This window comes from Mustela putorius, unplaced genomic scaffold, assembly GCF_011764305.1.
Source record: "Mustela putorius furo isolate JIRA1106 unplaced genomic scaffold, ASM1176430v1.1 tig00003853_pilon_pilon_pilon, whole genome shotgun sequence".
Taxonomy (NCBI): Eukaryota; Metazoa; Chordata; class Mammalia; order Carnivora; family Mustelidae; genus Mustela; species Mustela putorius.
Window position 1 is genome coordinate 75,443,329 of NW_025422005.1, and position 14,906 is coordinate 75,458,234.

Below are 14,906 nucleotides of genomic sequence, written 5' to 3' on the forward strand. Positions count from 1 at the left end.
TAGTCATTTTTATAGTAAGATTTCTGACGCCTGAACTGGCCAATCAGTTGCCCAAAGAAGACTTAAAAAACAACAACAACAACAAAAAACCAAAGAAACCTTTGGCACAGAAGTTAATTAAGTTACCTTGTGGTAAAGTCATCTACAGAACTGTTTGATTAGGCTGTGGTTGTGAAACAAATGAAATGTTGGCCCATAATTAGAGTAATTGTAACTTGATTTTAAGCAGAGACTTGATTGCATGGTGAGTGACATAATGCCTAAGGACTCTTTCAGAAGGGCCCAGTATACTCTTAAGATGATGGCTTACTTATGGTGTGTTTCACATGGCTCCTAGTCTGTCTGGCACCATTTTGTGTGTGTTTTAAGATGATTCTTCTTGTGTATAACAGCATTGCATGAAGCATTTGGTTATTAATTCTAAAAGTGATGTTTTTACCCCAAAGTATCTGATTTCACCAAAGTATTCAGGTATTATCTAATGTTAAAAACAAAAACAAAAACAAAAAAAAAACAAGAAGCAAAAAAACAAAACAAACAAACAAAAAAAACGACTGATCAAATCCATTTCTCTTTTGAAAACACCAGTAAAACAGGAAAAGTCTGCTCCTTCAAAATCTGTTTTGTCCAGGTATGTCATGCGACCCACTAATCAGAAAGTTAAAATGTTTTGTTAGGTTGGCTCTACACCCAGCATGGAGCCAGACGTGGGGCTTGAACCCCTAACCCTGAGATCAAGACCTGAACAAGATCAAGAGTCCGATGCTCAACTGATTGAACCACCCAGGTGCCCCTGAAAGTTTAGTTGTTTTAAGCATAACTGTTTTTCTACTTAAGATCTGTATAGTGCAGTCCATTTATGTTTTATTTTATGGGGTGATCAGATATATACCCTAATATAGAAGTAGGCTTCCTGTTCTTGTTGTCAAACCCTCCACAATGAATCCTTCTTGCTGCTTTCAAGTTAATTTCCCTAATTCACACTAATATGCCTTTAAATGCCTTTTTCCATCATTCCCCTGCTCAGATGCCATCAAGTGTTCCCTACTGGTTATATGATCAAATCTGAATTACTTTCTGCTCTCATAAAAATATTTGGCTGTTGATTCTAAAAGTGATATTAAACTGACATAAAGTGGCTCTAAAACGGTCATTTATTTCTCAGGTGCCTATCATGCACGAATAAGGCCTGAATTATGTCTTGAAAAGTTCTTAGCCTGACATTGGAGACTTTCTTTACTATTTACCCCTAATCTACTTATCTCCATCAGTATATGCCTCTTCACTAACTCCTAAAATTCACCTTGGCATCCTTCTACCTTCGTGATTTGTTCCTCCATACCTCCACACCTCCACATAAAAGACTTTGTGCCCTATTTTTAATTCTTGTCCCTTTGCCTCCCACCTCGATAAATCTTAGGCATCTTTCTTGGCCCACTCATAACTCCTGTGCAGTAACTATTATGCCTTTGGTGTATACTGCTCTACAACGCAACTGTAATCCTTTTGAGCTTTCTTGTATTCATGCCTCATTTCACTAAAGCATGAAGTATCCTATCCCAGCTTTCTGTTGGGGTCCCCTCTCTGGCTGTGTTACAGTTGGTGGTCCATAGGGTCCTCTTTATTTCTACATCCCTTCAGCTAGCAGCAGCTAAGTTGTGGCCTTCCCTGAACGGGTAAGTCTTTCCACAACAAAAACAGATGGTGTTGTCAAATATGAATGGAAAAATATTATTTCTTGTGTGTGGTAAGGGAAAGAAAAAAGGACAGAGGAAAAAAAAACACACCATTAGCTTTCTTGGCACAATCTTTCTGCCTTTCAAGTTTGGTTGCTAAGAAATAACCGTAGATTCATTTGCTGGGTACAAAGGAGAAACTTAGGTCACTAACCCAGAGACTGTGCTTCTTAGGCAGCTGAATTTGTCACTGAGCCAGACAAAGCCCTACCCTGATTTAGAAGTCATGTGTTACACTTCCAGATGGGGAATGTGACTTTTGTCTCCCGAGAAGCCATCAAAACTCTAAAGTTCCCAGAGGGAACATGATTTCCCTGCTTTGCTAACACCAGATGAAGCTACAGGGCCCTGTTGAGTTCTGAAGCCCAAAGCCAAGCCAGTGTGCAGAAACAGTCCATCACCTTTGCTGTGTAAGCATTCTCCCTGATTCCTATTCGTTCTTTGTAGGTTGTTGTAGAAACCTGACCTTCCTCTGTCACTTCAATATGCCCTGAATGACCTGAAATTATTCTTAATAGCATGGTTGAGCTGAATCTTTCTTCTTTGCTGATAGGGCTTGAATCTGCTAAATGACTCAGGGACCTTTGCATGTCAAGTGGTATTTGGAGAATTGAAGACGCGATGATGTGGTGATTGTAGGAAGTTGCTGTGATCTTTGTTCCAGGCAATGGGTCTAATTTTAATTCTCTCATTCATTCATTTAATGTTTAATAGCAGCTTCTGACTGTAAAAACATGGGGGGGGTAGATAACAGCATGACACACGATCAGACCTCCTAGACCTTATAGTTTAGTGGGAGAGAAATAAACTTTTAATTTTAAACTGCATGAAGGTGTGGGATAAGAACTGTGAACATGAGAGATAGAAGACTGAAGGAGTTCATTGTGATGGGCTTGGTCAGAATGGTCAGGGAAGGCTTTCCTTAGGAAGAATGTCTGTAAGTCATTAACTCTGGAAATCTGTGGCTTAAAATGACTGTCCTGGTGGGTCCTTGAAGGTGAGTTTGATCTTCTAAGTGAACTGCTTTGCACTCTTTCAAATTGCAACAATTTTGAATGACAATTAGCCCTCAGGTGTTACTGTTCTTATGCAGTGCTATACTACACACTGTATGTGGTACAATATTGTATCTGGTCTTTGCCCCTGGTTCCCGGCACAGTGTTAAAACCCTTGAAATCTCCCGATAGGGCATCCTTGGTTACTCATAATGATCCCCCCTCAGCCATACCTGAGTATTTGCTAATGAGGTGACTCTGGATGGGCCCATGGAGGGCTTCAGGTTGGGGACTAGTCACCAGAGGAACCAACAATGGGATTAGAGGGTTGGAACTTTCCAGGGCTGGAGATTTTTCATTGCCAATGGCCAGTGACTTAACCAACCATGCCTATGTAATGAAACTACTATAAACGCTGTCAATGATAGGGTTTGGGGAACTTCCCAATTGGTGCTTTGGAGGTTGACATATTCAGACCGGGCATGGAATCTGAATTCTACCCTCCCTCCCCCTCTCCTACCAAGACTACCACCAAGTACCATGCCCTAGACATCTCTTCTATTTGGCTGTTTCTGAGTTGTGTCCTTTACAATAAACCTGCTGATTTATGTTTTCCTGAATTCTCTGAGTCATTCAAGGGAATTATCAAACTTAAGGAGGGGATTATGGGAACCCTTGGATTGCTAACCAAGTCAAACAGAAGAGCAGGTTGTCAGGGTCCTGGGACTTAGGACCAGTGTCTGAGATGGGGTCAGTCTTGTGGGACTGAGCCCTTAAACCTGTTGGAGTCTTAGGCTGACTCTAGGTAGTATCAGAACAGGACTGCGTGGGAGGGCACCCACATGGTGTCAGAAAAAAGACATCTCACCGTGGTTACATTAAATGTAAACCAGATATTTTTCTGCTCCAGCAGAGGAGCAAATGGAAATCAGTGATTCTGACCAGGAGCCATGGCTGAGCTGCAAATGTGAAGCACTGCTTTAACCCCAAGATGAACTTGGACTTTACCAGAAACACAAATGCCAGAAGAGCTTGCTCTTTCAAAACTGACCTGTTTCTCTGCTCATGCTCTTGCTGGATGCTTCACTCTTCCCATACCTTCTTCCAGGGAAGAGATAAGCAATGTCAGCTGATCGGAATGCTCCAGAAGGCCTTCTCTGGGCTGGGCAGATAGACATGGCTGCACTTTGTGGGCACAGAGAGCCGGAGGTTGTGGGTGTTATGTCATCTTTTCTTCTTTTCTTTCTTCAACAGACAGAATATAAATGGTCCATTATTAGTGCATTATTGCAAGGTTGGTTTGGAAAAGAATTTTTTACATTCGTTGTTGTCTTCTCACTGCACAGTTGTATGTTTGGACTACATATATCTGCCTGGACCCCTGGGCCTTTTGGAAAAATCCCTTTTGACTTTTTTAGTGAGACTTAAATGTTAGGAGGTGTCAGTGACCTTGTGACTCTTGCTGCTTTGTTTCCTTGGAATCAAAGTGGTATAAATAACGCTCACTTCATGGATTGTTTTGATTTAAGAATATTCCAAGGCCAAAAGTATCCTCTTTTAAAATTACTTTACCAGCAAAAAATAAAAATAAAAATAAAAAAATAGAAAAGACTTTCTTTATAAGAGACCACCCTTATATTTATATGCCATTTTAATGATTCCAGAGTACTTCTGCAATATTTATTTTACCACCAACATCAACCTTTGGGGCCTGTAGACACATTGTCCACATTGTAAAGGTGAGGACTCAGGCCTGGGTTGGATAAGCTGATTTGCTTAAGGGTATGCAGATGGTGGTGGAGGCAGGCCGGGGATTCCAAGTACATGTTTCCCACACTGCAGCCATGGAAGAAAAGCCCCTGCCTTGCTTGTGCACTGAATGAAGAAGTGAGGTTTCTCTTGATGAGCAACAGGGCCCCAGCAGTAAGGGAATAAGAAATATAAAAATAAATAAAAAATTGGGTGGTTTACACTTACCTAATGCAATTCCAGAACATTTAGAGGGCAACACATCAGCAGAACAAGCAATCACTCTATATCCCAGAACTGACTGCCGTAGCAATGACTGCTGCTGCCCAAGGAGGAGAAAACTGTAAAAATGCCCAGTCTCTGGGAGCATAGATACCAGTAACATGTAGGTAGAAACAGAGCTAAAGGCATTAAAAATCCCTTCTCACAGCGCTAGTCCCATGACACAGGCAGTGTGAGCTGGAGTTGGGGGGTGGGGGAGCCTACCTGACTTGTTGGGTTGGATGAGTGCCCACAGTGAGCCACAGGGTGAAGTATCCTTTCTTCCTAGTCCGGCTAGTCCCAAGTGAGTGATGATCACAGAATATGTGACCCAGTCAGCCCAGCCTTTTGGAGTCAAGCCCTCACATTCTTGGGAAGGAAGTAGCAAGAACCAATAAAACGGCAGAAGAAGCTGGATAGCATTTGTTCCCATCACATTCCATTGCCAGACCTCCCCACCCCTCCCAGTGATATTATTTTTACTTTATAACAACAACAACAAAAAAAAAAAAACACCAAATCGGGAAGGTTTGATATGTTTTAGACTGACTGCAGTTTGGAAAGGGGACCAAGGAGGGCAAGAGAAGAAAACATTTTTGTTGTCTTCCACAAAGATTCAGCAGGCTCCACCCAAGACAGTGGTGGCAGGGCTGCAGAAGGGGCTAGTTTCAGACAAAAACAGGTAGATTTGAGAGAATAAAAGGAAAGAAGGTTTGGGGCAGGGGCCGGAGCTCTTGATGTTGCTATCAACATTCAGGGACCCAAGAAATGTGGATTGATTTGGTGTGGGTGTGGGCAGAAGTGGTGGGTTTAGTTTGGGACATGCTGAGTGTTAGGTGCTTCCGCACATATCAGTGGATAGCCAGGAAGCTGTTTAGGAGACGATTTTGAGGCTCAGAGTGAGAGAGCAGGGCTCACCATGTCTTTTTGGGGATCCCCTACGTAGAGGTGGTAGATGATCTTTTAGGGTAGGGGATTTCACTAGAGGAACACCTGTGCATGAACAGAGAAGCTACTGGCCAAGGACCGAATCCTGGTGAACCCCAGTGCCCCAGGGATGGATCTGTATTAGGCCCATTACATGGTTCCCAGTTACCTTTTTACCTTCAATTAAAATCTGTGCTCTTGTTACTATGCTTGACCCAATGACCTTCTTTTCTTGCTGTGACCCACTTTTACTCTCTTTTTAGCAAGATTGATTATTAGTTGCCAATCATAGACCATTCATTGCTCTCTTTGTCTTTGAGTTCATGTTTTCCCTGGTGCTGTCACCATTTTTTTAAAAATCCCTGTTCAATTCTTGCCACTCCAGAGGAGTCTTTTCAGATTAAGTGTCCCCCAGCTCCAGCTGCAATTAATCAACTCAGAGAACAGTGGGATGTTGGAAGTGGAGGGTCTATCGATCATTTGGCTTTCCCTCCAATGTGACAAGTAAGGAAAGTCAGGTCAAATGAGGCTAGGTGACTCATTCAACGTTATACTGTCAGATCACTGGAAAGCAGGGAGTAGAAATTGAGTCTCCTGACACCTAGTCAGGGGTTCTTTCTGTTAAGCCATGCTGCCTTGTGGTTTTGATTCTTCCCTCTGCCACTGTCATGGTGACTTTCCTTCATTTGAACATCCAATCTCATTCCTGCATTCGCTCGTCCTCATCCAGTATAGCCCTCTGGAGAGGCAGAGCAAGGATTTCTCTTATTAAATTGGCTCTCATTTGATATGGGTCATTACTGCTACCCTCTTGTGCCTTGGATGGTCATTTCCACTCCACATATCCAGAGCCCAAGGAAGTAACAAGGCAGTCCTACAAAAATGAGTTCATAATTATGAGAGCCTCAGGAACTGATTGATTGATTGATTGATTGATTGACTGATGGGTGTTATGTGCCCAGTAAGAATGTCTGCTATCCCCAAGGGAAAGTGTTATGATTGCTCTTCTTTAATTGCTTCCCAAAACACACGCCATCTCTCCCTCCACCCACCCCACCTGCCATCTAACCCCTCTCCCCAGCCCTTCTTCACATTAGGCTATCCTTGATGCCTTCTGCTAGATTGGCCTCTTTTTTTTTTTTTAAAGATTTCATTTATTTATTCGACAGAGATCACAAGTAGGCAGAGAGAGAGGAGGGGAAGCAGGCTCCCTGCTGAGCAGAGAGCCGGATTTGGGGTTGATCCCAGGACTCTGGAATCATGACCTCAGCTGAGGCAGAGACTTTAACCCACTGAGCCACCCAGGTGCCCCTAGATTGGCATCTTAATAAAAGATTAATAAGAGGCTCAAATACTTTTCAAGTTATTGGTGATTTTTGTAAACATGTGGGTGCCTCAATGGTTATTTGGGAGAAAAAAGAAAGGCCTCCTGTGTGTGCTTACCTAGATAGTCTCAAGAAGATTTTTGAATGTGTTAGGTTCATATATGGCTATTTCTGTAGTAGAGAAGAAGATCTGTGCCTTTTCTAGGCAAATTAGTAGGATCATTTTCTCTCACACAGCCAAATCCTTCTAATTCAAGGTAACAAACAAAACTGATAATTAAATAGTATTTATTATAATCTAGGAATTATGGGTAAAGTAAATTTGACACAGTAAACATACTTTTTATGTGTCAGTATGCCTTCCTGTACATTGGGGCCCACTGGACATTAAATCTGTGTAATCCATTTATGTTCATTTTAAAGCAGTCAGAACAGCTTTTATTTTATATGATTATAGGGTTTTTGTGATAAAATACGCATAACATAAAATGTAGCATCTTAACCATTTTTAAGTGTACAGTTCTGTGACATCAAGTTCATGCAACGCTGATGTGCAACTGTGGATTGTAAAACATGGCCTTTGCTTGGGTGACATTGGTGATACCAGGCTTGCCTACAGTGTGAATCTTGACTGAGAAGACATGCACTGCATGAGAAGGAGGGGTAACTTATTTTTGCATCATCTTGTATTGTTTTGGCCTCACAGCACTTTGTCTTCCTTCTGGGCCATATATTAAATGATTGAGGTAAGTTACATTTATATATTTCACAACACTTTCTAATAACTGGAGTCCTGTGATATATTGCAAAATCTGGCATGGAAATCACTCATTTAGGAGAACACAACATTAGGAGAACAGAACCCCCTGACGTCTTATCTGTTTTTTCTTTACAAGCTAATACTTTAAAGCCAACCCTTAAAGGATTAATTTTAGATAAAGCTGTTACTCTGTTAATAAATTACCATTTTTGAGTGTTTACTTTGTACCTGCTTTTGTGCTAAGCATTTGATTTATGGTTACTTCATTTAATTCTCTCTCTCTCTTTTTTTTTAAGATTGATTTTATTTATTTAAGAGAGAGAGAGCAAGAGCAGGGAAGAGGGACAGAAGCAGGCTCCCCACTGAGCAAGGAGCCCGATGTGGGGCTATATCCCAGGACCCTAGGGTCATGACCTGAGCAGAAGGCAGATGCTTAACTCACTGGGCCACCCAGGTACCTCCACCCTTTTAAATTCTTAAAATAACTGTATGGTCCCTGTTTTACAGATGAAAAAAAAAATGGATACTTAGCTTATCTACCATTAGGCAGGTGGTAAATGACAAAGTTAGAGTTCAATCGGATCTAGCCATTCTGCTGTGCTCCCTTCCAGGCTTCTCTAACAGTCATACAAGTTTTCTAGTAAGAACTAGGCCTAACAACATAACCAACATATTAAAAGTAACTAATATACTGAACACATGTGATACTTCTTTAGTAAGTCTTTCAGAAAGAATGTCATTTGTAGGGGCTCTGATATTAATTTGTTTTGACCACATTTTAATAGGAAAGCCAAGAAGAAAAGCCTTGTAAAATATTATTTAGACACAGATTAAGCCTCAGTTATTCCTCTTGTTATTATATTGCTGGAGGCATGTTTCTGTAAAAGGCTGTGCCTGTAGGATGCTCCCTTGCTCTGGCCATCTAGCATGTCAATCTTAATTATATAATAGAGGCAGGCAGGATGGAAGGAGCATTTGTTGATTCTGTTTCACAAGATGGAATACTGAGTAACAAGCTGGGAAAACTATATTAAGCTGATTTTCAGATTGTGTCTTTTAGTTCCCCTAAAAGATAGATTGTAGGTTTTTTTAAAAGAGAGATGCACGTTCTATATAAAACTCCTTTTTATATAGTGCACTGGAGAGGCGGTGTGGCAGATGGCTCGTAGAATGGGTTGGTGTGAATTTGGGGTTCACTTTGTGAGCTTGAGCAAGTTTCTTAAGTTTTCCAGTCCTCAATGTTCTCACCTTTAATGCTGAGACCATAATACCTCGCTAAATACACAGTAAATGTTAGCCTTCCCTTTCCCATCTCCTTCTACCTTTTAAATTCTGCACATAGTTATTACTAAGGATGCCTTGTATGTTAGGTCCTGTCCAGTACACTATATTCTTCTAAAAGCTCTAATCGAGAAGGCAGGAAGGCATCTAACCATCTCTTTGTGATGCAGATTAATGACAGTGTAACAGAACCATCAGCATTCTCTAAATGCTAAAGAAGCATGGAACAACTACTTATTTGGTGGGTAGAATGGGTAGCAGCGTTCATTTTATTTTTTTAAAGATTTTATTTATTTGACGGAGAGGGACAGCAAAAGCAGGAATACAAGCAGGGCAAGTGGGGGAGGGAGAAGCAGTCTTCCCGAGGAGCAGGGAGCTTGATGCAGGGCTGGATCCCAGGACCCTGGGATCATGACCTGAGCTGAAGGCAGACGCTTAACGGCTGAGCCACCCAGGCACCCCAGCAGCATTCATTTTAAACATCTTTTGTGTTTAATGGTCATTTAATACTTGGCGAACATTAAACCTTTATATTTTAGGGTCAGAAGTTAACTCAACCTAAACATTGGGCAATTTGATATTTGACACTGGGTTAAGAAAATGTTCTACTGGATATAGCATTCTTTATAATGATCGCTATCAGAAGTTATTGATTTTAGGAGACTGAGAACATCCAGAGACATGTAATATTTTCAGCTTAATTATAGCTCACAGGAATTGTGGAATTACAATACTTACAGACCCTGAGGAGACAAGAAATGTCCTTTCCTTCCCCAAGCCCATGGTCTTGAGGGAAGGTGGAGAGAGAGAGGGCTCACATTGTACTACTGCATTGTACTTTTAGCTTGTACAAAAGAATTGTGAAATCATAATTCGATAAGATATTAAGGTCATTTAGGAATGCTGTGGCATTTATCCAGTGATCCATCACTGATTCAAAATGACTCACTGCCATGAGAATGCAGCCAGTTATGCTAAATTTGACAGCAGTTCTCCACTCAGATCTCTGCAATGTCATGTTTGGTGGCTTTGCTGAAAAGTATGAATTTTTCTCCTTCCAAAGGGTGAAAGCTTCGCCTCTGCTTCTGAATCTCTGCACTGATCATGGAGTGATGGAAATGCCTGAGGTTCTGTCCTCTCTGTTCTGCTTTCCCACCTTCCTAGACCCATTGTGTGTGCCCACCAATTGTGTTATAGATCATTCAGAGTCAGGCCTTCTTCCTCTGTACTCTTGGTTCCTAACTGGTTGGTGAAACTTGACCTGGTATTATTGGTTCACTCAGTAATTATTTACCAAATATTCATGGTAGGGATAGGGGCCAGGATTGAGATATAGGGGTCCAAGAGATAAGCTAATAATTTGTTACCCTGGGCAGGCTGATGATTTGATGCCACTTCAGACTGTTGTCCTTTGAACATTTTTCACAACATATTTAAGAAGAAAAGCCAAGCTCCAGGTGAGAGGGAAGGGGGTAGCCAAAGAATCCCTCAAATCTCCCTCCTGCCAGCTCCTAGGTTCTCAACAGACCAGAAGAAAAATAACAGACCCCTTCTTTTTCCTTCCAAGCTTACTTTATACAGACCCTGAGAAAAGTCCTGGTGGATACTATTTTTATTTCATCTAGTTAAGTTTCCAGAGATGTCTTCAGCACCCCATGGATATGTCTGTATGTGGAAACTGCCCTAATAGCCAGGCGCTTTTTTTTTTTTTTTAAGATTTATTTATTTGACAGAGTACAAGCAGGCAGAGAGAGAAGGTTGGGGGGGGGGGGGGAGCAGGCTCCCTGCTGAGCAGAGAACCCAATGCAGGGCTCGATCCCAGGACCCTGGGATCACGACCTGAGCCGAAAGCAGAGGCTTTAACCCACTGAGCCACCCAGGCCCCCACAATCAGACTTTTAATCTAGGCCTGGGAAAAGACACTGGGATAGATCCCAGACATGTAGATAAATAAGATGCTGCCTCAATGCTCAAGGAACTTGAGGCAATAGCTTATTCTATACTCTAACACAGTGTGAGAGAACTGTTAATGTAGTAGGAACATGGATGCAGGGACAGGGAATTCAGGCTGTGGAGGTCAAGGTGGATCATGGAGGTAACTCATGGAGGTGATGGCAGGGTGGGACAGATGGTGAAATGAAATGTCCCTCTTTTAAGTACATCTGGTATTTCTAGTTTGAAATTATACAATTAAAATATTTTAATAATAAAAATATGATTTTAAAATCATATTTTAATTGTATAGAAACTAAAGGCTTAAACTTATGGAATTGTTGGAGAGCAGGATGAGCAAGTGTGATACTGCAACGATTCTGGCCATATCTGACTTACAAAATGAGATCGAGTTACTAGGCAGAGATTCTTGACTTCTTGCTAAGCCTTAAAGGGGAAGATTTTATTTAACCATCACTAAGACACAGATTCATGCCAATGGAGAACCATTCTCAGATTCCAGAGTTTTAGAGCAGTTCTTTGCTTAACTACAAAGGAGTTCGTTTTGTCAATCTCCCCTATCTCTACTGACCAGAAGGAAATGAGAGCATCCAGACTTCTCAGTTTTCAAAGCAGAAGGCATGGGGCCTCTTGTTTTTCTATCACGGTTGATTGTCCTCTATTGTTCTTTAATCCACAGTCACTTGGAAGTAGTCCTTTGTATGTCATTTCACTGGAAACCTTTTGAAGGGAGTTGTTCTTTGAGAAAGGGAATTTTGGGTGTTCTTTTTGTCATCTCCAGATCTCCAGAACAGACTTTTTTCAGATTGTCTTGGAATTGACTTTTTAAGTGAAAATGAACGTGCTTTGGGTCGTGCCAGTGGGGAGAGAAAATGTTTTTGAGGGGGTAGTAGGTAATGCTAGTTTCATAACACTCATTACCATAGCAGCAGAGCAAACCAGAGAAGCCTGTGTCAGCAGCTGGGTCCATCAGCATTACCCTTGACAGTCGAATCCTGGGTTTTCCTGCCTCGTGTGGACTATTGATTCTATTCTAACAAGCATTGTCATTTAGTATTTTCACATTTCCTTTTTCCAGCTTGTAGTTTCTTTTGCTGCTAGGGAGAAAGAAAGCCGATATCTTATGCTAGTTTCTTTCTTTTTTTTTTTTTTTTTTTAAGATTTTATTTATTTATTTGACAGACAGAGATCACAAGTAGGCAGAGAGGCAGACAGAGAGAGAGGGGAAAGCAGGCTCCCTGTTGAGCAGAGAGCCCAATGCAGGGCTTTATCCCAGGACAGGGATCATGACCTGAGCCAAAGGCAGAGGCTTAACCCACTGAGCCACCCAGGTGCCCCTATGCTATAGTTTCTAAAATTAGTTTTGAGTGATTTGGTTTTAGTCTGAATAAAGAAACTGAACTACGTTTTGTTGTTTTTTTACTTGACAACAATGGCTTCACTCTAAGATGACAAGTTGTGGTTAGGAGGAAGCTTTCATTACAGTTATATCTTCTCAGCAAAATATTCCTCTGGTGTAGGTAAATAAGAAGTAGAAAAGAAGAATGAGGGGCGCCTGGGTGGCTCAGTTGGTTAAGCATCTGCCTTCGGCTTAGGTAATGAGCTCAGCATCCTGGGATGGAGCAGGGAGCCTGTTTCTCCCTCTCCCTCTGCGGCTCCCCCTGCTTGTGCTCGTGCAAACGTGCTCTCTCTCTCTTACTTTCTGCCAGATGAATAAATATTTTTTAAGAAGAAAAAAGAAGAATGAAACTTGTTAGTAAAACATGTTAAAAAGCATTCAACTCAACCGAGTCAGAGAAATGCAAAATAAACAATAAGCTAATTTGGGGTGGAATTAGCCAAGGTTTTGTTTGTTTGTTTATTTAATGATGATTCCCACATATCATAAGGGTACTACTCATACTGTTTATGGAGAAGAAAATTAGTATGACCTTCTTGAGAAATAATTTGTTGTTATATATCAGAGAATTTAAAACATTTATGCCCTCAGACCCATCACTCCCACTTTTAGAGATCTATGCAAAGGAAATCATATGAATAGTGTACAGGGATGTTTACACTATTATTAGTAGTAAAAAGGGAAGATGTAGGACTTTATACAAAAATAATTTTGTGAACTATGACATATCTATGTGTGAACTATTATGCTTCCATCGAAACATGTTTAGAGGGGCACCTGGCTGGTTCATTCAGTGGAACATGCGACTCTTGGTCCAGGCCTTGTGAGTTGGGTGTGGAAATGACTTAAAAATACAATCCTTTTAAAAAAAGATGCTGTTTACAGAAACTGTAACAACATTGAGAAAGCCTATGATAAAAAATAAGATGGAAAAATATTGTGCCATTGAATTTTACAATGGCTTAATTGTGTCAAATAAAAGAACAGCAAGCAACAATAACAAAAAACCCCAAAGCAAAAACAGTAAAAACTTGAAAGAGAAACTATCCCAAATACCCCCCTTCCTCTTTTTATATAAGAAATGTAGATATTTTCAATGGCTTTTTATTCTTTATACTTATAAATATATTTATTTATAAACTTTTAATATAAAATATATAAATATATATTATATACATATTTAATAAATATATATGTATATCTTTATATATTAAAAATATAAAGATATAAGCATATCTCAGGTTTAATTTATAAACTTGTAAATAATATTCATTTATATTTATTTTATAATTTATTTTGTTTAATTGTATATGTTATATATTTTATATTTTTATTTTTATATATAAATAAATTACATACAACATATCATAAAAATATAAATTTAATTTATAAGCTTATAAAAACATGTATAAGGTTATAAATTAAACCTGAGATGTAATGTTTATCTCATTCTTAAATAAAAATTGAATGTTCATATTTTATGCCTTATAAATTGCTGTGGTGAAGACACTGAAAGTATAACATGTGACAGTGGTTTGTGTTTTTGCAGGAGGTCAGAAAGCTGACTTCTATAATAACACTCACTTTTTAAGTTGTATGTCTCATAAAGTTATTATATATCTTGGAAATCTTAGAATCAGGTAAGTAGATAACTTGTCTTGCAGTGCTGCATTGAGTAAAATGTAATAATGTGTTTATGATTTCTCTTCAGGAATTTTTCAAACAGAAACTAATTGCAGAGTTTCCAGTTGACCAGCATTCATCGGGTAAGGTTAACATTTTGAATTGTGAACACATGGTAAAGATAATTATTGGTAGCTTGGGGCAAATACTGAATACTTAATATGTAAAAAGAGACTGTTATTCCTTACAGATCTTTTGCATAAAATCCTTTTGATATAGTTAAACCAGTTAATAAACTAGAAAATTAAGTCTGTATAAGTTTTGGTAAAATGTCCTCTTCCTGTCCTTTGTTGGTCTTGTACATTGCAGAGTATATGTGTATGTAGGTTGTTATTTTTTTAAACCTTAGAGATCTGAGAAATATAATGTCTATGACAGACTTAGACTCCATGATTCCACGTCTGTATTTTTTTGATTTTTGCTTAAGGTAGTGCTTTTTTATGCAGGGAATTGATTTGCCATGCTTCTGTAAATAAACAATGGCCGCCCTTTCCCAGATTACAGAAGTCAGAAATAAACAAGTCCCATATCTGTTGCTTTCTACAAATATCATTTATCTTTAATACTTGTGGAAGATTAATCTTAAATTAGCTCTGTGGCAGAACTTTTGACATTGACATAATGAGCAATTAATTTGTATACTATATTAAGTAGCATGACTCTCTAGTATTGTGAATATGACAAATGTCTTGAAAAGTGTGTTGCCCAGGTCTGAACATATGTAATCCAGGTGAAGCAGTGGTGAGGACATTGGGTCTGTCCTCTGGGTATCGTGAACACCCTTCTTTTATAGATGAAAGTATAGATCCTTTGACTTCTTGAGTATATTCACATATC

General features: G+C 39.7%; 1 protein-coding gene across 2 annotated transcripts in view; it reads left to right on the plus strand.

The window, feature by feature from the left end:
* LRRC8B (leucine rich repeat containing 8 VRAC subunit B) overlaps positions 1-14,906 on the plus strand; it is a 66,572-nt gene that overhangs the window by 26,314 nt on the left and 25,352 nt on the right. For both annotated transcript variants that reach the window (XM_045064823.1, XM_045064822.1), the window contains exon 2: positions 14,098-14,152. The gene's annotated coding sequence lies outside the window, so the exon portion shown is untranslated. The remainder of the gene's footprint in view (positions 1-14,097; positions 14,153-14,906) is intronic.